The sequence below is a fragment of the Phasianus colchicus genome, chromosome 5 (assembly GCF_987193195.1).
Source record: "Phasianus colchicus chromosome 5, bPhaCol1.hap1.1, whole genome shotgun sequence".
Lineage (NCBI taxonomy): Eukaryota > Metazoa > Chordata > Aves > Galliformes > Phasianidae > Phasianus > Phasianus colchicus.
This window is the reverse complement of record NC_143440.1, coordinates 40,645,573-40,670,104: the sequence shown is the minus strand read 5'-3', so window position 1 is coordinate 40,670,104 and position 24,532 is coordinate 40,645,573. Positions and strand designations below refer to the sequence as shown.

Sequence of the window (24,532 nt, the reverse complement as noted above, 5' to 3'; positions counted from 1 at the left end):
TGACCAAAATAATGTTATTAGCATCGTCAGGTCCATTCCCCCTCATCTCTCCCTCCCTCCCCAGTACATACGTGCTGCCTCTAAGCCCCGGGTCCCTTCCATCCACTTAGGGCACACCCCTCCCCGGCACAAAATCTCATGATGTGTGACACAATGTCATGGAAAAGAGAGCGGCGAGATGGGCAGGCAGAATGGATGGACGTGCCTTTGGCATTTAATGCGCTTCCAACCCTCTGCCAATGTTTATCAGCCATACACACGCACACACAAAGACATGCACGCAAAAAATCAGAATTAAATCACGGCCCATCCTAGGTACGTGACCACAGGCACCTGAGCATGTGCACGTGTGCCCGAGCTGTGGTCACAGTCCTGTCGGTCACCCAAATCTGTGTGGCATGAAGCAAAGGTCATCGTGCCACTGTTGTGATGCACTAAAAACCACCGCAGAGCCATCAGGATGTAACACAGAATTTTCTCGTCAAGGGACAAGAAACCTTGAGAGGGGTGGGGGCTGGGAGGAGAAAAGCAGGCGTGCGGATGGGGGGATGGAGGGAAATGGCAGAAAATGGGGAGGAAAATGAAGAATACAAAGCTCCACTTCGCTAATCCAAGATAGACAATCCATCCCTTCCCCCTCTCTATGCCCTCCCTCCCCCCGAAATGTTGGTGCAGATGGATTTCTGTATCTTGGTTTTGCAGCAGTGGGTCTAATGACTCCTATACCAAACCCCCTCGCTATCATAACCCCTCCCACTATTTTTTTTTTTAGACTGGTCTGAAGAATAATGTGTTTTTAGAGATAATGGGTTTTATAAAAAGAAAGAAAAAGGGATGCAACGCAGACATTATGTGAGTAGGCTGCTCCCCGCATCACCCCCATCTTCTCCCAACCGCATATCCCGATTTCTCCCCCTCCCATCTTTCTCCAGCCTTCCCCATTAGCTCCCCCAAGGAAAGGAAAAAAACCCACAACGCGATCTGGGTAGCCGATCTCAAAATCCTAAGCACTAATCCGCTTGAATTTGTTCTTCCCCTTATATAAGCAGCAGCACGTCAACATGTTCACTGGAAAGGCAGCGTAAAATGAGGCCAGGCTACAGCCATGGAATGGGGCTGATATCGGCAGATATCATGTCTATCGAGAAGCCGTTCCCACCAGGACGATAAAAGCAAGCGTTGGGCTTTCAGTCCCTTCTCTTCATTTATTTATTTATTTATTTATTTATTTCTCAATGCTTGTTCTCGTTTTATTTCATTTTGGTTTCACTCTACTTCATTTTTTAAAGAACGAAAGTGAAATAAATAATTAAAAGGCAGAGACATACCCTACCGGAAGGTGCCCGAATGCTCCAGAAAGAGAATCCTTACCTCCTAACTTCTTTTCCTCTTTCCTTTTTATTTTTCTTTTTTTTTTTTTTTTAAATAAATTTACACAGTCCTGTTGCTCCCGTTATCCCCTAATATCCAACATTCCCACCTGCTACACCCTGCTCCCAAAAACCAGACACTTTCTTAGAGAGAGACAAACGTTTAGGAAACTGACAAAGACCGAAAAAGAAACCAATAGAAAAATGGAAAATTAGCTCTACAATAGTCGAGTTTGTTCAACGGATAAAAGCACGCCCAGTTCAAAACCAACAGCAATAATCCCTGCGACGTCCTTTCCCCAAAACAAGATTCACCCTCAGATAAACTTGCCCAACTTAACACTGATGACCATTTTAACTTAAACCAACGACAAACGTAACACCCTCCCAGCTCACGCTACGATTAATAACCGACTGTGTCACCCCCGACAAACAAAACCCTTTGGGATGAATTTTTCCCCCACCTACCCAACATCTCTCTCAGACTTTTCGCAGCTTTAGGTAAGAGTTCGCCCCTTCAATAGCAGCCCCTCAAAAAATGCCATCAGCAGAGAGAGTGGTGAGTGGCCGCGCCAATGCCCGCCGCTTTGGGAGGGCTGTGTGCTCACCACAGAACAATTGCGTGCAGGAAAAAATACAGAAGGAACAATTAATATTTAGAAAAAATAAATAATTTTTCAAAGCTAGCTTCAACGAAGCGTTGAACTGTTTGACCACGGAAAGGTGGAAAAAGCTTGAAAAAGCAGAAGGGTGAAAGTACCCTTTTTAAAAACAATTTGGTGGTTTTAGCCCAGGTTTCTCCTCCCTGGTGCTTTGGTTTTTCTGCCACTGATCTCACACCTCATCTTTTTTATTGTTTTCTTTGAGAGGGGGGAAAAAAAATGAGATTTTGTTTGTTTGTTTGAAAGAGAAAGATTTGTTTTAACAAAAGGAATCCTCGGAGAGACCTGCTCAAATATGTTACTTCCTAGCTACAAAGGACTGCAATTAAAATAAATTTAAAGAGTAAGCAAAAGGCAAGTCACCTGCAAAGCAGAGTCAGTGCCCTTAGGTAGGAGAATTACATCACTCCCTGACTGCACGATGTCCTCTTTTAAATTATAAAGCAGGTGATTTTTATTTTTTTTTACAAGAAAAAAAAAAATTGAAAGAAAAAAATGAAAAAGTGGGTATTCCACATACATCTTGCACGAAGAAAGCATTGAACCAACCTTTAAGGTCACTCGCTGCCTGAAAACCCACAGCAGCAGCTCACGGTGGAAGTTTTCAGGCAAGACGGCTACTAAATCATTAATACAAACAAATGGAAGGCGGGGAGGAAAGGCGCTACTGTAATAGATCCGAAGACTTGGAGGAGGAAAAAAAATATATTTAAAAAAAAAATAATAATAAAACTTTCATCTTCAGCCTCTCTTCGTTCTTCATTAATAATTTTTCGGAAAAGAAATCCTTAAGCTTTAGTCAAGCAAGAGGCTCTCTCTAAGCGTCTCGCTGCCGTAATTCAGCGTAGCGCCTTCTTCTTTTTCACGAGTCCCCCCCCCCCCCCGTATTTCACTCCGAAGAGCCCCAACGCGAAAAGAGCGGTTACCCAAAAAGTCGGGCAGAGCAGCCCGGACCGGAGCGTCCCGGGGCCGGGGTAGCCAGGCAGCGCCCAGCCCCGCCGGGGCGGCCGGGAAGGAAAGAGCCGCTCCCCGGCACTTCTCTTACGGGGGACAGCGGGAACCCGCCCGCGGAGCCGCCGGCCGGGCAGCGCCCGCCGTGCCGAGCCGCCCCCCGCCCCCTCTCACCTCCGCAGCCGGGCGGCCGCCGGCCGCCGCGCCAAGTCGCGGCTCGCCTCCGCTGCGGGGCAGGGGGCTCCAGCGTGGCCCCAGGCGCGGAGGCTCGGGGGGTCCCGGGGAGGCTGGGCTGGGCTGGCCGCGCAGAGCCGAGCCGAGCGGAGACGTGCGAACCGCGGGCGGCCGCGGGCGGAGCTGCGCAGGGCTGAGCGCGCCGCGGTGCCGGAGCAGCCCGAGCCCCGCGCACGCCGCCGCCGCCGCCCCCTGCCGCCGCGCCCGGTCCGGCCCCGCCCGGCCCCGGCTTTTAAAGAGACCGCGGGTCCGCGCCCCGGCACGGCGCGGCTCCGGCAGAAGCCGTCGCTCCCTGCGCGTCCCGCGGCGGCGCGGACGCCTCCTCCGGGACGGCCGCCCTCCGATCCCTGCGCTTCGGCGCCGCCGTTTCCGCGCCGACGAAGGCGGGGGATTTCCGTCCCCGCGGCCCCGGCGGGGGAACGAGACCTGTTCGCCGGCACGCGCGGAGCCGTCCCGGGGCAGGAGGTAAGGCCGCTTCGTTCCGTGATACTCCCTAGAATCCTTGAAGTTCAACCCTTAAGGATTTTTCTTCTAGCTCGGAGTTCTTCCAAAGCTCCTCGATATTTCATACTCATTCATGCGCTGCCCCGTGCCCAGTTCATTTAACCGGCCCCCAAATTACCCTATTAATGCTCTCAAACTCTTTACCTATTCATCCATGCTAAAGCAGAGAAAAGGGAACCGCCTGACACCACGGACAGTGCAAGGGTTGTCAGAATTACCCACAGAGTGTACATATGTCAGTTGATTGCTGTTTCGTCATTAACACTTAGCATAGTAAACAAGCTCATTCGGAGTCCCTTCTGTAGAGAGCTTCTTTGGGAAGTTTCGAGTGCATTATTGCACTGAAAGTCCATCTCAAAGAAGCACACAGGAGCACCAGACATACAAAGAGCACACATAAGCCAAAGTCAAAGACCCAGCATTTGGGCCCTTCTCTCAAGCCCCCAGGATTTTGTAACGTTTGTGAGGGATGCTCATTTTGCAGAGCCAGACACTTGGAATTTCATTTTCCTGTAGTGCAGGCTGCAAAGCTGTTTGCCTTTCATTCTCTTTCACATCACTACATAAAGGTTTTTGCCCTTCTCAATACTTTGAATAGCAGAGAGCCTACTCACAGCACTTGGTAAATAATAAATAATTATTTTATACAAAGGTATGCATCACTTTGTCCGCTATCGAAATGAAGCAGTGCCTGAGGTGTGCGATAGCAACACAGAAACACTAAAATTTGTACTTTCAAGTAGCATTAGGAGTCCCCAGGGAAGCTCTTCCAGAAAACACAGTCCACCACAGCTCCCAACAGATTCAGATACATGCACAGAGAGGCTAATGGGGACCTATTTCAGGGAAGTGGCAATGGCCCAGCAGAGAGGCATCTTCCAGACTCAAAATCAGATTCCCTAGAGAAAGAATTTATCCCGTTATGTCTGCACCAATGCAGGTTATTGTTGGCTTCCTGTATTAAATGGACAGCATCACAGTGAGAATTATCAATCCCTCCTTGGGGCATGAGATTAGATCCTAATCTCAATTACTGTGAAGAAAATCAGGTATTGCCTTATTTGCTTCAAGAGTTAACTCCAGATTTAAAACCACAACTGGCAATAAAATCTGGCTTCTGGTACCTCTCTGCCCCTGCTGATATCTTGAGCAATTCTGCATTTTGTAGCTTACAGTTTATTAAGTAATGATTTGATGAGGCAGTCATCTGAGATTGCACCACCTCTGGCCCTTTACTCTCCAATGTCTTCTAAGACCACACAGGTCCCTGCATCAGATCCTGGTCTCACCACCTATTGCAACGTCTGCCATGCAAAAAATCAACGTCAACAGCACAGACTCCACTTTCAACTCTAACCTAAATCTCAGTTTGGTGGAGGGCAAACAGCACATATCCAAAAAAAAAAAAAAAAAAAACAAGCAATTGTGGCTCACAGACAGTTTGGTCAAGAAAGTTGAAGCATGAGTGGATTCAAGTGAGGTAAACTAGTTTTCATCTACTTTTTCAACTAGAAAATCCAGGAACCCCATGGAGAAAGTTCTTATAAGTCAAAAAGGGAGAGAAGAGGTTTCATCAGAGGAGCTATTCAGAGTGCTATATACGAACCAAGGAAGTTAACAACTGCTTTGAAGAAGTCGCACTGTGCATAACTCGGACACATAGACCTCTACTTCTGAATAATTGTTACAGTTAGGTACCAAAATAGCAGTTGTAATTTTAAAAATAGGTAGAGAGTAGTGGGAAAATATTAAGAGGGCAGGGAAGCTTCCTCAAGGCTGCTTCCTTTTGCTGGAGTGCAGAGCAAAACAGAGGCAAGAAAGCAGTGCAGCACAAGAAATCCCACGCCCAGCCCACAGTACTCCCATTGCTCTACAGGGGAGTGGATTTTTCTAGTTCTTCTTCTCACATCTGTAATCTGGCCCTACAGTTTGCAAACAAGTTGTATAGAGAAGGGACAAAAAAAAAAGCCATCATCAGGACAGTGAGCTTTACAGCAGCTGTCTCTAATGCTTCTCCTCATCCTAGCATACACTACTAACATCTGCCAATCTTGTATACCTGCATGTCCATGTAGATGATCAGTAGAAATACTAACCTTTTTCTGGTCTCTTCATTAAGACAACAGCAAGATCCCTTTCCAAGGAGACTGGCACAGATTTATACACCTGGTCACCCCTCTGACACTGCTCCCACCACTGGACAGAAGAAGCAAAGGTAAGCATACCCGAGCATTAGTAGTCATTCATCATCTCTTGCTTCTTTCCTTTAGAATAAAGCCACAAACTTTTCACAATCTCACGTACTTGTTTAAAAAAAAAAAAACCATAATGGTGCCATTAATTTGGAGTACTTATCAATAGGTTGCACAGTCAGACTGTTCGTTTTCAATGCACTTGTCCTTCTCTGAGATCTGGGGGCTGGTAACTCAGGACAGTGGCTGTAGTATCCATGAGACAGCATTCACTCACACCTCTCAGGGGAACAAGTTGGTTCACAGGAGTTATTACCTAACTCCTTAAAGCAGTACATCCTACATATCCACTGAGGAATGGTGATGAGAGACAGATCAGAGTTTGAGATGAGCCCTGGAGACAGAATTTGCAGGAGTTACAGGCATTACCTGCTATGGCAGGATATCCAAATGTTGCAACACTAAAATCTAGGTGATCCCATGTAAACAAATGCCCTGGGTAGAGAAGCAAGGCATGGGAAGGGAGGTTGCACTGCAATATTGCCCCACTTTATATAATCTTCTGGACTTTTTCCTCTGTTTCTCTGAATAGCATTCACCAAACCATTGATTTCAATCATGTGTGTGGTGCTATTAGTGGAAGTGAGATTCAAGGGAAATTCACCACTGAAAAAGCGGCAAAGCAGTCTGTGCAGCAAGACAGGAATGTTCTTTAACTATGGCTTTTTTTTTTTTTTTTTTTTGGCCATATTAGCACTTTCAGTGTCTTTTTGCCCAGAAGTTAATACCCAAGGTGAATTTAGAAGCTGCAGTCCAAACCGCAATCAGATCATCTTGGTTGTGCCAAAAAAAGCTGATCTTATCTCACTTGTGACCTTATCCTACTTGAAAGAGCAAAACTCATTACAATAATAAGCAAAAACAGATGGGAAAAAGAGTAATGATGACAGCATCTGGTCAGAACTCACTTTACCATCATTTTGGAGAGGTTCTGAGCCCTTCTCCTGCAAACATCATTTTTCCCTCCAGCAGGAGGTGCAACCTCCAAAATTATTCTGGCCCCTTGTTGCAGGATGCATCTGTTTATTCTTAATTCACTGCCTTTTCCCTGCTCTTTCTAGCATGTTCTGTTGCACTTATTAAATAGCTACACAAAAGCTTCCTGTGTAGACTTGTCTGCTGAGCACTTCCTTGTTCAGCACTTTGTACAGGGAACAGAAAGTATACAGATACACATTTCTATGTGTAGCAGTGTATGAATGAGAAAGCACGTGCCAAAAAAAAAAATGCAACTCATGTACTCACATGTAAGGATGAACACATTCAGATGAGAGTATTCTCACAGGAGAGAAAGTGTCTAAGAGGACGTAAGGCTGGCCAGTGTGTAAATACCACAGGAACACAATCAGAGCAAGTTGTGTAGGGAAAGAGAGTATATGTCATTACACACACTAATGTAATTGGAGGGGGGGGGGGAAGATGGTGAAGCCCTTCTTGAAGTCTTATATATAGTTACCCATTATCTTTAAGTGGCATTGCGGAAGAGTGTCTTGTACATGTATACTTAAGAATATGTAAATATAATGACAACTCATGATTCCTGCATATGAGTTTGCAAGGAAAGAAAAAAGTATACGCACTTTTCAGCAAAAGTATGTATCTAAAATCTGATGGTTGTTACACTGGTTTTTATGACCTCCACTACTGGGTATTATGCATGTATCTATACTTCATTTTAAGACATATACTTTCCGTCATATCTACTCAACAGAAAAACTTTCATTCCCACCTTTCATATTGTCAACAGTCCCACTACTATGACTCTGCCCTAGTGCTGGCTCAAAAGGAAGACAGTCATTTATACAGTCTTGCAGGCCTTCACTCAAAAAGAAAGTGGAATTAACCAACTCTGCCATCAGGTAGTGTCCAGTGAAATGGTCAAAAACAAAGGCACGGTAAAGTTAACCCATAAACCTTCCACCTGTTTTGAACTCCATCCTTTCTTTCTTGTTCAATCTTCTAACTCAGTGGGATCACTCCGGTTTCTGTGATATCATCAGCTGCTGCAAGACCCAGGAAATCCTTAGTGTTTACTGTTTTCTTCACTTAACTCCGCCTCCCTTTCTTGTCTCTGAATTCTCAGATGGGGCTGTGAAAGTGACCTGATGACATCCATATGCTTCCCTAGCAACAAATACTACATCCTACTTGTTCATCAGTACATTTGGGTAAAAACAGAAAAAGTGGAAAGGAGTATGGGTGAATACTAAAAGCTACTTTCTGAAGAGTGATTCCTCAAGCAAGATTATTTCCACATTTCCCTTGACCTCTTCAACGACACTGAAGTACAAAGATCTCGATTGCTGAATATCAGTGATATAAGATAGGGATACTTCCTGCAAACCATTTGATGATACTCCAAAGGTAGGAAACAGCCATTTTTCAGATTTTGCATCTAGTCTTAGGTTCATTCTTTTCACTTCAAACACTTATATATGGTCTGCTGCACCTAAGACAGAAACCCTCCTCAGCCAAGAAACACAGATGGAATAAGAAAACATTAATGCAGGACAACACCATCAGTGGCTTCTCACAGATGACAATTAGCTTCTTTTTACATGAATCTGTAACTAGATTTAAAATGAGATTAGGAACCCCAAACAGGATTCCATTAAAAGTGGGTTGAGGAGAAGAATTCTCTCTCTGATGCACTGAAATACTGCAAATGGGAATAGCCTAACATAATCAAAATCATCCAACAAGTCAAGAAGTGCAAAACATATCTTCCCACAGAGTTCTCTATGGCAAGTTTAAAGCCTTGATTTTTGACCTTTAAAGCACTATATGGTCCCTTTTTTTTTTTTTTAATTAATACAAATTAGATAGCTATGGTATTGAAGTTCTTTATGAAAATCCTACTGGATACCTATCTTTGAAAATCCAGCAGTAACCAAGTTTTGAAGCTGAATCCTAAGTGGCCTGGATCCCAACCTCAGAGGAGGTTAGGCTAGCACTAAAACTCAGCAACAAAAGCATGAGGGCAGTGAGCCAACAGTGCCAGTCCAGGCACTGCTTGCAGGACTGTGTCCCCTTACACATCTCCCCCCTGAGCCTCATGGCTCTAAGTGAGGCCATGAGAGTGGCAGCAGTTCTGTCTTGTCCAGTTACATATTCTGCACACCAACCCAGCCAGCGTATACTCTTGTATTTGCTGGGCTCGGCCAGAGCTTTAAGACAGGCAGGTTGGAAAGCTAGACAAATGCCTGTATTTGAAAAAGGGACAGCACAAAATGGAGAGCAGTTCCCCTTCTCTAGCCTGGCCCCTATGTCCCAGACCAAATACAAAGCTTGCTTTAGGGCACTATATAAATTGGTATTATAAATTCAGATGGTGCACCAGGGAGTGCCTCATTCCGTATGATTGGAGTCATTCTCAGGAGCAGTTCAGGCACTCAGTCTGCCACATGCGACTGCTGCCCCAAGGGCTGCCATTACAGATGCATTATTACAAAGCTCCGCAATAAAGCATGAACTAAAACAACTTCATTGAAATGAAGATTAATACAGAACATGTGTTCACCTCCTTCACACTCAGAAGGAACAGTCCAGCAAACACAAGCACCACAGCACTAGAGCTGATGGGCTAGGAGAGCAATGCAACTGGCCGACCGTTGCTATTGCTGAAGGCAAGCAATACATTTCCATAGCATCTCCTAAGCATCCACAGATAGATTTAATGTAGCATCTGTGAAGCAGAAAGTGAGGCAAGCAAGACACGTGGAGTGCTGGAAAACACAGGGAAGCATGCTGTGTCTAAGGCAGAGAACAGAGAGGGATGCTTCAGACCTACAGAAGTAACATTGCTGGCTGAAGAGTGATCTATGCCTTTAGTTATCACAGACTTCAGTGGATATTGAGGCTTCTCAGCACTTCAAAGTGTCATATCCACATGAGAGTTACAGGTGAGAAAGATCAACGAAGGTAATGGCTTATCCATCCCCCTCACAATCAGAAGAGGATTATTGCCCAAAATCTATTTGTTAGTGCTACTGTTGCCTCACTTAAACTCTCCCATACAATTCATAACATTCCTTTTCTGAGCCTCAAATTTCATTACTGGCATGAACTCTAGGACATTACATCTATATATTTCCCAGATTAAATTAAACTCACAATACTCTGTTATGGTTTAATGGCTCAATTTCCATACTTCCTTTTCCTGATGTAAGTTTTTCATTCTTCCTTTCCTTGAAAACAGTGTGAGGCTCCTATCAGAATCCAGCTGTGGCTAGTGACAAATCCTATGGGATTCCTTCCTTCACCAACCACATCAACCCCCAACTTTGAGTAGTAGTATGCATAAACCCATCCAAGATAGACACAATGCATCACATCCCGAATAAGTGAATGACTTTGTCCATCCTGAATATACTTCCCTAGATCCTTTTGAAGTATCTGGGATAAGATCCAGTATGAAGGCACCATTTACAAAGAAAAAGAAGGCAGGGGGAAGAAATATAATATTCATGACATTTCACCAGTGGTAGAAAACAGGATTGGAGGTGCAACATAGTAACAGATTCATAATTAATCTGCATGATGAGTATTTGGCACTTGACAGGGAAAAAACAACTATCTTCTCTGAAGACACTCCTCACTCAACTGAGACCTTCAGCATTTGGAACCAACTGCATGCACAGTCTTTTATTGATTACTTAATAGTGCTTAAGACCTCATAGGTCTATCTTAGGCATCGCCTCCACATAGAAACATTGTAATGGATGACACAGGTACTCAAAAAAAAAAAGTCATGCAGTTCTGTATATAGGATAGAAGTGAGTAGGGAGAAAGGATTAATTAAGAGTAGAGAACAGATGCCCCCATGATGCTGGCATCTCTAGCACTTTCTGTTTCTGGAATGAAAATATCATAAAAATAAATGAACTGACATCAAATATTTGAATTTAAAAAATAAGGAAAGATTGAAGGAGAGATATAAATACACAGTAAACAAGCAAAATCTACAGTTATCAGGCTTACCTTTTCTCCCCAAGCTGACTGGCACTACACCAATACACCTCAGAGAGAACAAGATCTGCTGCATGCAAATGATTCCTAACAAAGCTGAAACTCTGCATTTAACATGGACAAGCAGAGCTTAGGCAGCTGCCTTTAGACAAGGCTGCCATGTCACTGGTCATTCAAAGGGCAACACTGTAAAGAAATGGGTATAAATTAGATTATTTCACAGCAAGGTGCCATCCATTCCTACTTGCACTGCAATTTTGTATCCCAAAAATAGAGTAGCCTTCACAGCCCTCCTACAGTGCACCTCTCATACCACCACAGATACTGCTCCGTAATACTTCACTGGCATCAATATTCCCCTAACTGAAGATGACTTAATAAAACATTCTTAGAAGCCAATGAACATGGCTTATAATTAAAAATGAACCAGTGTCAACCTCTGTTGAATTATTGCTTTCTCTCAGCTCTCCACACTTCTACTAAACCAGACATCACGCTTATACTCTAGAATGGATCTATGCTTAATGTCTGAGTGGAGAGCAGATTCTCACTATACAGACCTTTTTATTTTAATTATTTTAATATGTAACTTCAGACTTGCACATCTCAGACTTATACTGCATGTAAATCCCAACATAGCTCCATTTGTTGGTTTCTAAATGTCTACATAGATCTGATCCCCACGATGGAGAAAGATATGTGAGTCTTATGCAGACTTAATACAGAATAACCATTACATTTCTGTAATAAGCATATTCCTTCTAGGAGAACGCTGTTTGGATCCCTAGATTTCATGCTGGAAACTCTGAACCTTCCTACCCTTAAGATCAGGTATGCGAAATGCAATAAAACAATGGTTATATCTGACTAAACAATGAGGCAGTGCCTCTCTGCATTGCTTTGTTGTAAATGAGAGACAGAATCCTCCTACAGGAGCCAATCCCTCAGGTGAAGGGCAGAAACAGTCAAAAGACCTGCTAAATCTGCAGTGGCTATGTCTCCTAGTTGTATCCTAATAAAGAGAAGGCTTTCAACAGATTCCAACAAATGCCTAGCCTGTCACTGCCACAGCAAGAGACCCCAGGGTTGAAGTCAAGGGGACTACTGCAACCTGAACATGGCATGGGTCAATCACAGCAGAATTGCAGTGTTTGCATGTACTGCACTCAACTCTGTGCAAGGAGTCACAGAGGTCATATGAGGCACTGATTACGATCACTCTATGCATAAACATTCATAATGGAAGACTCTATATGAAACTACACTTTCGATTTCTGCCACTCTCCTACAAACCAAAGATGACAGATGACTTGGATTATCTTGTCTCTTTGTACCGGGCACAATCACAGGGCTATGGCTAAGTCTACTTATGGCACTGCTGATCATCACTGCAGAAGTGGTCACATCATCTCTGAACTTGTTAAGCAAATAATTTGCTTTATAACAAAAAGCTCATTCTAGTTCTTGTATGCACAAAACTTTCACTGAGCCTATCAGTCCAATTTCAGAAATCTTGTTAAACAAGCATTATAATTCCCTGTGCAGATGCTTGCTGCAGAACAGGAGTTGCTATTATGCTTTCCCCAGCTGAAACTCCTTTCCAAGCAATGCAAGATGACATGAGAAAAGTTCTTATAACAAAACAATGAAATTATACTAGTATATCAATTTAAGTTCAGACTCACATACACCAGTATCACTACAGCAGGCAGACACTCATTAGATATAGAGGTATAGCCTTTTCTGCAGCAAGAAGCTACATCAGATAACAGCAATGACAGAGAATTATGATTGTTTCTTGGTTCTTGCCTCCTACTTTGGGAAGGAAAGTGTGATTTTTGTGTCCTGTTTAAACAACAGAACACTGAGGCTTGAGAATCCAGACACCTGCAACCATATCTGTAAGCCAGTTTCCTTCTCTATGCTCCATCTTTTCCAACTGTGAAATGAAAAGCATTTCCCAACCCCTTCCAATATATTTTCCAAAGGTTGACTTGTTAGTTCTGAAGAAAATTTATTCAGGCAAAAATTGATGGAATGCTATTTGAGAAAAATATTTTGAGACATGAGAATAATTACTGGACTCTTCCAATTTTTTACATTTTCTTTTTGAAGTTATTTAAATGTACATGTTCCAGATTTCCAAGTTGTGGGTTCTCTGGCACCTTCAGTAACAGAAGCCTGGCTTCCCTCCATCATTAAAGACTTCTAATATTAGAATATGTATAATTTATATTATATGTAACTATATATATATATATATGTGTGTGTGTAAATATGTAGTTTACCTATAGGAAAACATTCACAATTACACCTTCTTTATCCCTCTCTTTCTGTCTCAGAGAAAATATTTTAAGAAAAATGGAAAAAAGAAAAAACCTATCGTAAAGGGTTATGATGCATATTTAATGAAGGAGCCAAGAGAAGTGCCTGCCATACAAAGGAGCTAATCAGTCAATCAAGAATCAGCTCACCAGACAGAAGCCGTCAGCGCCTAACTTCTCCATCTCCACCTGTCCAGAGAAACAACAAAACAGCATGGAACATGCCTGACAATCGAGTGCAAAAGAGTGCAAGCATTTATGTATTTCTAAGCATTAAAGGGGCAAGACGTTGCAAATTAAAATTTTCAAAAATAGAAACAACAAACCCAGCACCACACGTGTATTGATGTGCATTTGAAGTAAGGCTGAGTGGCTGCCTTTCATCCTTTTGAAAACACTAGCAGTCCTCACTATGCAGAAGGGTAAGAGGCAAGAACTGCTATAATTGGACTAAATTGATTTTTTTTTTTTTTTTTTTTGCCATAAACTTGCCAATCTGGATCAGTTAAGTGAATGGTAACTTAGAGAACAAAATACATCTCTTAAAACCAAAATCAGCAGAGTTACGGGAGCTGTATGGCTTTCTATTATTATATTTCTATTATATGGCCAAAGCATAAGGGTCGTAATCTTTACTTCCCAGGTCTAATACTGGCTGACTGAGCAGGCTGAGGCAAAACACATTTTATCTGCCTCAATTTCCCAGACTAGAAAAGGATAACATAGCCTACCCCAATTATATGGAGATGATTCGGTTTTGCAGCTGGCTTCATTAATATTCATAAAGTGCTCAGAAACCCTTGCATGAAAATTGCTGCCAAGTACGGGTTTAAACTTGCCATTTTGCCGAGTGCTCTCTTAAAGAGCTTCGATTTTCGTCTTCCCAGCCCCGCGCAGTCAGGCGGGTCGGTGCCCGGCCCGCACCTGGCTCACGCCGCACCCGAAGCGCCCAGCACGAGGCGCGCGCAGGGCCGGGCCCTCTCCGTGGTGCTGAAGGCAGCCGCGCAGGTCCGACCCTGGCCCTGCCTCCCATCGGCACCACCGCGCGGCGCGGGCAGGCTGCGCTGCACCATGCATGTCTTTATTTTTTTTTTTTTAGGGAAGAATAGAGAGGATAGTCAGTATCTCTAGCTTATCTGTCTTCTCTTTTTATTCCAAGTGTCCACCAAGGCAGTTATTTCTAGGATCACAGCTACTTGGGCCAGCAGGCTGTAGAGAAGCAGTGCAGCTGCTCTGCAGGAAATAGCCTGCAAAACTGGGGGGGGAGAGGGGGAAAAGGCGGGAGGGGCGTGGAGACCTCATCTCTTCGATCAAAAAACAATGCTTTGTGAAAATGAAAGAAAACAGCCCACAGGTAGGGCTCACGTAACAGGAAAGCCTACCTGAGCAGAGAATCATAATGTGAGTCCCAAGGAAGAAGGGACAGGCCAGCTGCATAATATACAATACCCTACAAAAAACAAACTTGATATTTTGTTCATTAAATATACAGTAATTGGCCCCTAATTCTGCTTGGTCTTTCTGCTCACAAAGAACAAGGATGGCAGTGAGGGAAATGCTCTGGTTCCCATCAAGCCTTCTGAGGGTCATTAAGTTACCAAGTGCTTCCTAACCTGGATATTTATGCCCTTTCCTTGTGGAAAAGGACAGCAACTAAAACTTCAATCCCCAGTGCAATGAACAAACTGAGCATCCTCATCTCGTACTTCATTCAGGGACCACTTCCAGGCATGAAAAGGGAGCTGGGAAAGTACCTCCTAGCCTCAGAGAGGTGAGAAACTAAATTCAGTCATGTTTTAAGGCTCAGATATTACAAGAATGCAGGTCATAGAAAAAGCTTATCAAGAAAATTAAATACAAGATCCTCAGTGCCTACCTCTAATCTTAGGAACACTCAGGATGGGGAAGAGATAAATAAAATCATACTTGCTTTGAGGGTCAAGTCTGTGTCATGGCTAAAATCCAAATTGAGTAATTACATTCTGTCTCCTGAGCGTGCCCTTGAATTTTCTGCTAAGCATGTGACTTACCTTCACTTCCTGTTGCCAAGTTCTGTTACATGCGCCTAAATGTCAGCTGTACTCACCCATACAACCTGACTTGCATTGCAGGAAGGGGAATGTTTTGTTCATCCCCAATGTGAGATATTTTGACTAAAGGTCTTGCTGCATTTTCATACCTTAGACAACTCAAAAGAGTTCCAAAGGCATTTTACTAGGATTATTTCTCTGTTAACAGCATTGCCACATTTGCTCCATAGCACATTTTATGAATACCCTTTCACAGTGACAGCAATACCATGTGTGTGCCAAACTCCTAATAGCCACAGCACACCTCTTTGCATTCCCTTACTTAACAGAGATGCTGAATAGGCTGAGAGTATGCTGGCTGTTTTCTGCACAGAGTTTAAAAGTAATGTTCAGAGCAAATATTCTCTGAACTACAGAAAGAGCCTATAGAAACCCCAAACAAAATCTCCCTGTGATATTAGCAGAGCATTGTATTATCTCTTTCTTGTATATTTACTTAGGCTTCCTTCTCTACAGTGCATTTTTCCTAACAGGAAACATGTTTTATATCCCCCCAACGTTATTCTAGAGAAGTCAGAATGAAGACAAAGTAAAGACGGCATCTACTTCTTGCAAGTTAATTGACTTTCTTGGAATGCATCTTCAGCTTATGAAATGCTGGGAAAGAATTTGGTGATCAGGGCCTGGTCAGGTTAAGAATGTAGGATTAGATCCTTTAATCCCTGAGATTTGAAAACATTGCTGGGACAGGAAAAAAATATGAATACCAAAGAATAAAGTTGCTTCTCCTAAGCAAATTCCCAACTTTAAGAATATATAGGTACCTTATTCAAACTAGCATGGATTACAGAGAGCAAGTTAAAAAATTAAATAACTGAGCCCCAGTATCCTTATTACTTTTTTTACTTGTCTTTAATTTTAATCTCTGGATCCTGCTGTCCAAGATACTGTATCATCTTATAAAGTCTTGAGACTCAAAGTCAGAACGCTTCCAAAAGATGTAATAGTGCCCATGTCCAAACTAGCTACTTACATTTCCTGGAACCCAAGAAGAAGAATATAATTCTGAAGCTGAATCTGTTACCAAGGATTTTTTTGTTTTATTTTATTTTTTAAATCCAGTACTACGCAGCAGTGAGGAGGGAGCTTTTCACTACCTGGAAAATAACAAAAATAATGAAGCCTTGATCTTCATAAATGTTTTCCATCCACATGTCAGTAACCTCTATTAATAGAAGAGAGGCCTGTCTTGCACTGCAAGCCTGCAGACCCATTTAGTTTTAATAAAGGCTGTGGGCATCAGAATGAAAGCTAGACTACGGCCATCTGACGGTATTTTGCTATACTGAGGGCAAGAAATTGCTCTCATCCTTACCAGTAAAGGAACTAACTGCCATATGCAACTTGGTATCCCAAGTTTCTTCTGATTTTCTTGCAAAACAGAAGGATACTCACCTCTTCTTTGAAGGAGCAAGATGAAAAAGTACTTGAACACAAGCAAAGCAGTAGCTTTGCAAATCAACATACTTATATTTCTTACTTACATGAACAGTTGGGAAGGAAGAAAGGCCAACTAGTTCTCTGTGGATCTTTAAAGTCTTAAACCAAAACCAACCAAGAGAAGCACTACCTGGACTATTAAGTGTCCATGATGTGCGCTTTGTGACTGAAAGGTTACTACTCACTGCTAGTGACTGAAGTCAGTGGTCTAGGAGATAAATAAGCAGCTGATTCCTCAGCAGCAAACCCAACTTTTCTAAACTGAACATACTTTCTAATATTTCTGCTCTCAGGTCAAGGTGCCTGTTCACATGATTAAACCCACCACTGTTACGCATATGAATGGAAGCCATCTCCTCTGGGAAATGCTGAAGATGTCCCATGACTGAGCTGAAGTCATTTGACAGCAAGAGTAGAAGCAGTAAGCTGCTCTAAGGATGTGAAGTACAACAGCACAGACTGATGTGGATGGAGTAATATCCTCCCTCCAAGAGAACATCACTGCTCTGCACCGTTTTCTCCTATTCACAACATACTCCATAATTTAAGCTAATGACCATATTCCATGTTTTACTCAGACTATCTACAAAAGTGAAGAGGCTGGATGTACAAAAAGACATGACATAAGCAAATGTGCTGATGACTGCTTACTAAAAGACTGCAAGTAACCTCATGATCCCCACCCCTGTTTTGTCACTGTACTATATAGAAGGATAGCATGACAAAGTCAGCACTGCACACTCAGAGGACTGATGTAAAAATCCTGCAATACATCATACACAGTTCACGTAGGATAGATCTTTAACTAGCCAATATGGACTTCATCACTGCTTTGTTTCCCTGTGTTGCCTCATCTCCCCTGTTGGACTTTGCTTTGCCTCAGTGAACTCCCATTGTTCACAGAAGAACATGAAGGTTGATAAATTTATCCTCACATTACTCTCCGGAAGGCAGAGAAGTGTCAACTTCTCATCTGCAAAAGGGTGATAATTAAATGCTGAGAGAATAAATGACATGCACAAGGTCACTTGGGAAGTAAGTAGCAGAGCTGAAAATTAAATGCAGATCTCCAGAGCTGCAGGTCAAGGCCTGGAACACAAAATCTTACCGCCCTGCTAGCAAAGTGGAGATCGGACTTCAAGAATATTATAAGGCACTCTACAGGAACGTGTGTTTTAAGGGAAATGAACAAAACTCCTTACATGCAGTTTATCAGTAAGAAGAACTGGATGAGTATCAAAGAATCAGATAAATATTTGAGATCAAGGAAACAGGAAAACACCACCAAATCTATCTGAAGAACTATAGATTGTTTTTTCAATACCTTATTTAAAACAAAGACATTTCTGTAGGCTTCTACAGTTGTGCATGCCATTAAGTCCAGAAAGAGCTAATATCATCACATAGTGTTTAATGTTCAAAAGTAACAGAATGCAGCCATAGACACATCTTTGCAATTTAACATAAGGCTTACTAGTAGGTATAAGATTTTAAGCAGCTCTAAAGACTGGCAGGGTTACAGTCTAATAATTATGTATCTGCACTTTCTTTTCTTCTTGCTCTCCATACCAACTCCTGCTAAGCACCCTCATTTAACCTTCCTTCTCTTTCCTTCGCAGATGCTCCCTGCTGCTCAATACGATCAGATTTATCCCCTTCGTGTGTGCAACACTTATTTTTTTCCATAATGCTCACTAAAAAACTTTCTAACCTAGAGCTTTTTAAAGGAAAGTATCATCTCAGCTGTTAATATCCCAGTGGCACAGCTGTATTGGGTTCCTCAACATGTTTGACAACAAACAGTTGTCAATTGATAACTGATATTTGATAAAAGATAACAAGCAGTTATCATTGCTAGGTATGATTCAGCTGCTGCACTCCTCTCTGACCTGCATTGTAAAGCCTGACTTGGCCTCACTTGCCATGGCTCAGTGTCTTTTTTCAGATAATCACAGAATGGTCAACACTGGAAAGGATCTCTAGAGATCATCATATTCAATCCACCTGCTCAAGCAGAGCCACCTGGAGCAAGTGACAATGTCCAGGCAGCTTTTTAATATCTCCCAGGAGGGAGTCCCCACAACTTCTGTCACAACCTGTGCAAGAGCTCAGTCACCCATATACAAAGTGTTTCCTTATATGTGGACAGAAACTGCTGTTTCACTTTGTGCCCAGTGGCTCTTATCCTGTCAAGGGACAACAGAAAAGAGCTTCACTCTATTCACTTCACATACGTAAGATTCACTACACATTGGTAAGATCACCCTAAGCCTTGGATCTCCTCTCCAAGCTAAAACAAAAGTAGTTCTTTCAGCCTCCCCTAATATGAGGGACGTTCCAGTCCCTCAATCATTTTTAGGGATGTTTTGCTGGTGCCTCTTCAATAGCTCCATGTCTTTTTGTACTGGGGAGCCCAGAACTGGAATCAGCACTTCAGGTATGGCCTCACCACTGCAGAGTAGAGGGACAAATAGATAACCTTTCTCACCCTGCTGGCAAAGCTTCTCCTAGTACAGCCAAGGATATCTTTAGCCTTCTTTATGGAAAGGACATACTATTGACTCACGTTCGGTTTGGTGTCCAACCTCAGGTCATCTTCTGAGAAGCTACTTTTCAGCCAGACAGACCCCAGTATATAATGGTGCTTGGAATTGTTCCTCCCTAGGAGCACAACTCTGCACTTTTTTTTTTTTTTTTTTTTTTTTAAACTTCATGATGCTTCTGTCAGTCCATTTCTCCAATCTATTGAGGTCCCTTTGGATGGCAGCTTGACCATCTGGCATATAGCTACTCCTGCCTCAATTTCATACCCACAGCAAGTTTGAAGATGATACATTACAGAATCACAGAGATGGAGCCCAACCCCTTTGCCAAAACAAGTACCCTACAATAGGTCATGCATGTAAGCATCCAGACAGGTCTTCAATATCTCCATAGGAGATGCCACAACCTCTCCAGGCAACCTGTTCCAGTGCTCTGTCACCCTTACCACAAAATAGTTTTTTTGCATGTTAGTATGGAACTTCCTACATCCCAGTTTTAGGCCATTACTCCTTGTAATATCACTACACACTATTGAGAAGAGCCTGGCCTTCTCTGCCTTTTTTTGAACTGGGGAGCCCAGAACTGGACACAGTATGCTAAATGTGGCCTCACTACGGCGGAGTAGAGAGGGAGAATCACCTCCCACGACCTGCTAGCCATGCTCTTTTTAATGCACTCAGTCTGTTCTATCAACTCATTAAAGAATATGCTTAATAGGACTGGACCTATTAAAGACTTCTGCATACACTGCTCACAACTAATTTTCATGACACTGATCACCACGCTGTGGGTCCATTTGTTCAGCCAGCTTTCAGTCTGCCTCCCTGCCTGCTTGTCCAGCCCATACATCATCAGCTGCTCTGAGAATCATAGTGGAAACAGTGTCAAAAGCCTCACTGAAGTTCTGGTAGATTATATCTATCACTTGGTCCTCATGTACCAAGCTAGTTATTTCATTGTAGAATAATATCAGGTTGGTCAAATACAACTTTCCCTTGACTACTCCTGATAATTTTGTTGTTGGTCTTGTGCCCAACAATCGTTTCCAGGATTAATTGCTCCTGCCACAGGGATTTAGGTGATGGTATCTTGCCTGTAGTTCCCTCGGTCCTCCTTTTTGAAGATAGGAGTGATACAGAACATATTTCCACTGTCTCTCCAGAGCTGCAGAGGAAATGCTGGGACTCTATAACCAATAAAGCCTCCTTAGGGAAACAGCGGGCTGTCAGAAAGACGGTCAAGTAGCAGTGCATGCTGAGCTGCTACAAAAACGGAACTGGGTGGGAGCCTGTGAAGGCACCAAGATGGGTGCAATCAAACAATCAGGGAAGGAGTTGAGAGAGGAAGGAACTGACCCAGGTGGAGACCTGATCTACCTGCATCCAAGCTCCATGTTTGACTCCAGAACAATCAAGAAGAATGGAATTGAGAAGACAAGACAAACAAACAAGACTCTTGAAAAGAAATAAGATCTTGAGAACTCCCACAGATCTCCATCCAGAAAGCAAAACAGTATTCTGCAATTCATTCTTTTTTAATCCTTTTTGGTTATCAGCAAAAGGATTTTTACTGGTCCTTGCTCACTTCAAACCCCAAGTACATTCTTCATCTCAGCAGCGATTCTTCTACACGTGTAACACAGGTAACTACACCACTTTGCTGCTATCTGAACTCTGCTGTGAAGTTACAGAGTGGCCCTTGTTCTTAACATGTGCACAGAAGAAAGTCAACAGGCAATATTAAACAGTGACAATAATAATAAATCAAATGCTCTCACCACAGTCCTTACAAATTTCTACCAACTTCTGAAGACCTGTGTTTGTTTTCAAAAACCTCTCAAATTAAAAAGTTGCAGCAGCTTCACCTCAGTGTTTCATATTACACCCCTGTTTCTACTCAATGCAGAGTGTTTCAGATGACAAAGTATTTATGGAAAGTCTTTAGCTACGTTATCTTTACACCAGACATTCCACCAACAGAGCAGAGTTGTTTTGCTAGTTTTCAGTCTCTTTGTTTTGCAGCCATTGTTGGTTTGGTTTTTTTGGCTTTTTTTGGCTTTTTTTTTTTTTTTTTTTTTTAAGGAATGTAAGCATTTATGCTCAGGAGAAATATCTGGGATGAAGAAAAAGGTCAAACAGCTAGAAAAAAAAATATACCCCAAAGGGGGATTTTAAAACTTAATTCAGTTTTTCAGTATATTAAATTATTCATGATTTTTTCCCACTCTCAAATAATCCATTTATTGCTCCAAAGTAAGTGGGGAAAAAAAAAACACATTTGTTTCTTTTTAAAATACTCATCTAATGTTCTTCACCCAGTCACTAGAGCACCTCATCAAAATATAATTTTGGACATTCAGTCATACTACAATTATCTCAAAGGTCATCCCCATCTGGGACACCTGCAGTGTTCTGTATAAGAACCTGACTTTGCTCGCTATACTTGTCTGAATATTGCAGAGCACCCACAGACAAAACTGTTTTTATTTCAGAGAAAAATACAATTTGCTGCCCTGTCTTGGCCCTGGATTTCACACAGATTTTAGTTAAGAAGAATATGAGCCAAGTAAATAACCTTAAAATTTTTCTTCCCCTATTCTTGGAGGATGTATATGCTGATACATAAGGATAATGCCAGACTATACTCTGCATGACATTTTTATTAATATCACAGCAGTACAGGACTGTACCCCATCAGTTCTATGTAACCATCTGCACACTGACTCCAACTGATTACATCCGTTTACAGTGTCTAGACATAGATAACTTTATAGACTTAGCAGACAAGAACTGCCAATGGCCCAGAGGTAATCAGTGAATTTTTCTGCGAGAATCAAAGCTGCATACCACCTTTGCAGCAACATCTCTGCTAATCAGAAGGGAAAGAAAGGCTTACCACATTGGTAACATTAATGAAGAGACATCCTCCTCAACATCTTTCTTTTCATCCTTCTTCCCTCTCATCCAAATCCACTGCTCTCAGCCACTGCTCTTAGAGGGAAATTCCTATAGGACTGCACGTAATAGCTAGGCAAAAGAAACAGAAAATACTAAACCCAGCTAGGTCAGGACTAATGCCTCCCACAGAAGAAAACTAAAGTATTTTTAGTGTTGGTAAGGGAACTACAGGAGTAAGGATAGTAGATAAGGGCTCAGGCTGGACTCCCTTCCTGCAGGTTGCTACTTTAATGCTCCTTAGAGAAAAACCACGTGTACTATAATGGGACAGCATAAACCTTATAGAAACCTTATAGAAAGAAAGAATTCTGGCTGAATGTAGGCGTACTCTAAGAGATCACCAAAAGCAATGCAATGTCCGGTTGAGCCCAGAAAAACTTTTTCGAGCATGTGAATCAGACCCAGAATGCCTCCACGTGGCAGATGCACGCTGCAGTTGATTTTGCATCCATGACATGCCTTGAAAAGAGCACAAAGCTGCAGATGGGGAAATGACATCTCCTCATTCCCATGAAACTTAGCTTGAGAAGTGATTCCACAGGGTAACATTATGAGCGTACATAATTTTTGATCTGCCAATCCGTAGTGTGCCAGACACCGTAACAAAGGCCTAAAATTAGGCACATAAAAATAATTAACTTTCAAATCCTGAAGTTTTCTCCTATCAGTGTAAACAGCCCTTCCTGTTGCCACAGTGTCAATTTTTCTTACTTTTGAGGGAAATAGATTTTGAAGATTCCTGTGGAAGAACAGAAAACTTCGGGTGGGAGTTAAAACTTTAGTTTCAAAGTGCGAAAATCCCATGCAAAATGGGGAACAACTGAGAAGCATAGGCAGAGTCACATCACCTTCTGCAGTTCTTGCCATCAACACACCCACCTTTCCCAAATAGAAGAGGAAAGGCACACAAGTTTTACTACAGCCTCGCTGGAATCAACAGCTTCCCACTGCATGAATTTTGCCTCATACTCCATTATCTCCCACTTTACACCTTTTGGTTAAACTTCTTTGATCACCTTTCTTCTCTCCCTCACTTGCAGGTCATACTCTTTTCCTAGTTGCCAGCACACTCTTTCCCTCTCTCAGATGTACTTTGCTATCTCAGCATTTTTCACCACCTTCTGCCTTCCATACAAGCTCATTTTGAGCTGCTCCCACCCAAACATCTCTTTACTCCTCCACTTCTCTGCATTAACCCCTCTCCTTCCAACCCTTTAGTCCTAACACCTTTCTCTGCTTTCCTCGTGCCCATAGCTGTTATCCTGTTCCCTACTCTTCTCTGCTCAGCTTTAGCCCACTCCCCAAGCCCTTTCACTCCCTCAGTCCTGATCCATGCCTACATCATACTGGTACTTCTCAGGCCATTTCCAGTTCACCCTGGGATCATGTCTCCCATTAAGCCAACTTTTCCTGCCTTTTGTTTACTCATCATCAGGCCTTATGCCCCACCCCCCAGCTTCACATAAAGATTTGCCACATTTAGAGAGTAACCATGACCTACTTAGGGTCCCTGACCTACTTATAGCAAAAATACTGACTCTAAATACTCAAGGAAAAAAAAAGGCAGCAGGAGACAGGAAATATTATCAGTTGAAATGAAAACAAAACAAACTTACCAGTACAAGGCCGCTGACTTATTCCAACTCTGCCCTTTCCCCAGGGAAGGTGAATCAGCAATTCACCTAATATTGCAACAGTTGCATGGCAATGGATCACCAGGTCTAGAAGTTACCTGGAAATGTAGTCTGTATTCCCCTGCCAGTAACTCATTTTGGTTTTTTCATTCTAGTATCTTTGTTCCAGGCATTCTAGAGAATTTCTTCAGCCTCAACCGAAGAATATTATAGCAAATTTGTTCTTGTCCACCAGCCCTTCTCACTTGTGAATCCAAGCTGCAAGAGCAACCCAGTTCACTCAAGAACTTTTCTGCAGCTGAACTTCGTTTGAAGCAATGCCTTACAGCTGTTCACTTGACCTCCTCCACTCTTTTATCCTCTTTCAGCTACCATCACATTTGTATTCCCCATTCCCCTTTAACCTATGTTATTTATCCACCCTGCTTTTCTACCTGATTTCATGTTGCAATGCTGTCTCCTTTTTTATTCACCAGTTCAGGATGCGGCAACAGTAGTAATAACAGTGGCACTGAGATAGAAAGCATGACTAGAAGCGATGGATATTTTCCTTTTCTAATCAGGAGTTTCTGGCCCATTCACTTGTGTGGTTTGTACAGTGC

The 24,532-nt window shown here is 42.6% G+C and overlaps 1 protein-coding gene and 2 long non-coding RNA genes across 4 annotated transcripts in view; 1 reads left to right on the top strand and 2 right to left on the bottom strand.

The window, feature by feature from the left end:
* Positions 1–3,363, bottom strand: part of NRXN3 (neurexin 3) — a 938,203-nt gene extending 934,840 nt beyond the window's left edge. Inside the window, exon 1 of the mRNA XM_090141457.1 lies at positions 3,158–3,363. The gene's annotated coding sequence lies outside the window, so the exon portion shown is untranslated. The remainder of the gene's footprint in view (positions 1–3,157) is intronic.
* Positions 3,364–3,476: 113 nt separating this feature from the next.
* LOC149917874 (uncharacterized) lies at positions 3,477–13,731 on the top strand. Of its 2 annotated transcripts, XR_016467308.1 has the most exons (5): positions 3,477–3,682; positions 5,841–5,936; positions 8,057–8,337; positions 11,707–11,772; positions 13,284–13,731. It is a non-coding gene; the product is annotated as an uncharacterized LOC149917874 (long non-coding RNA). The 2 variants fall into 2 exon arrangements; XR_016467309.1 differs by lacking the exon at positions 11,707–11,772.
* LOC149917873 (uncharacterized) lies at positions 10,980–24,193 on the bottom strand. The gene is made up of 3 exons (XR_016467310.1): positions 23,913–24,193; positions 13,416–13,454; positions 10,980–11,127 (listed from the first exon to the last, which is right to left on the bottom strand). It is a non-coding gene; the product is annotated as an uncharacterized LOC149917873 (long non-coding RNA).
* Positions 24,194–24,532: the final 339 nt, after the last annotated feature.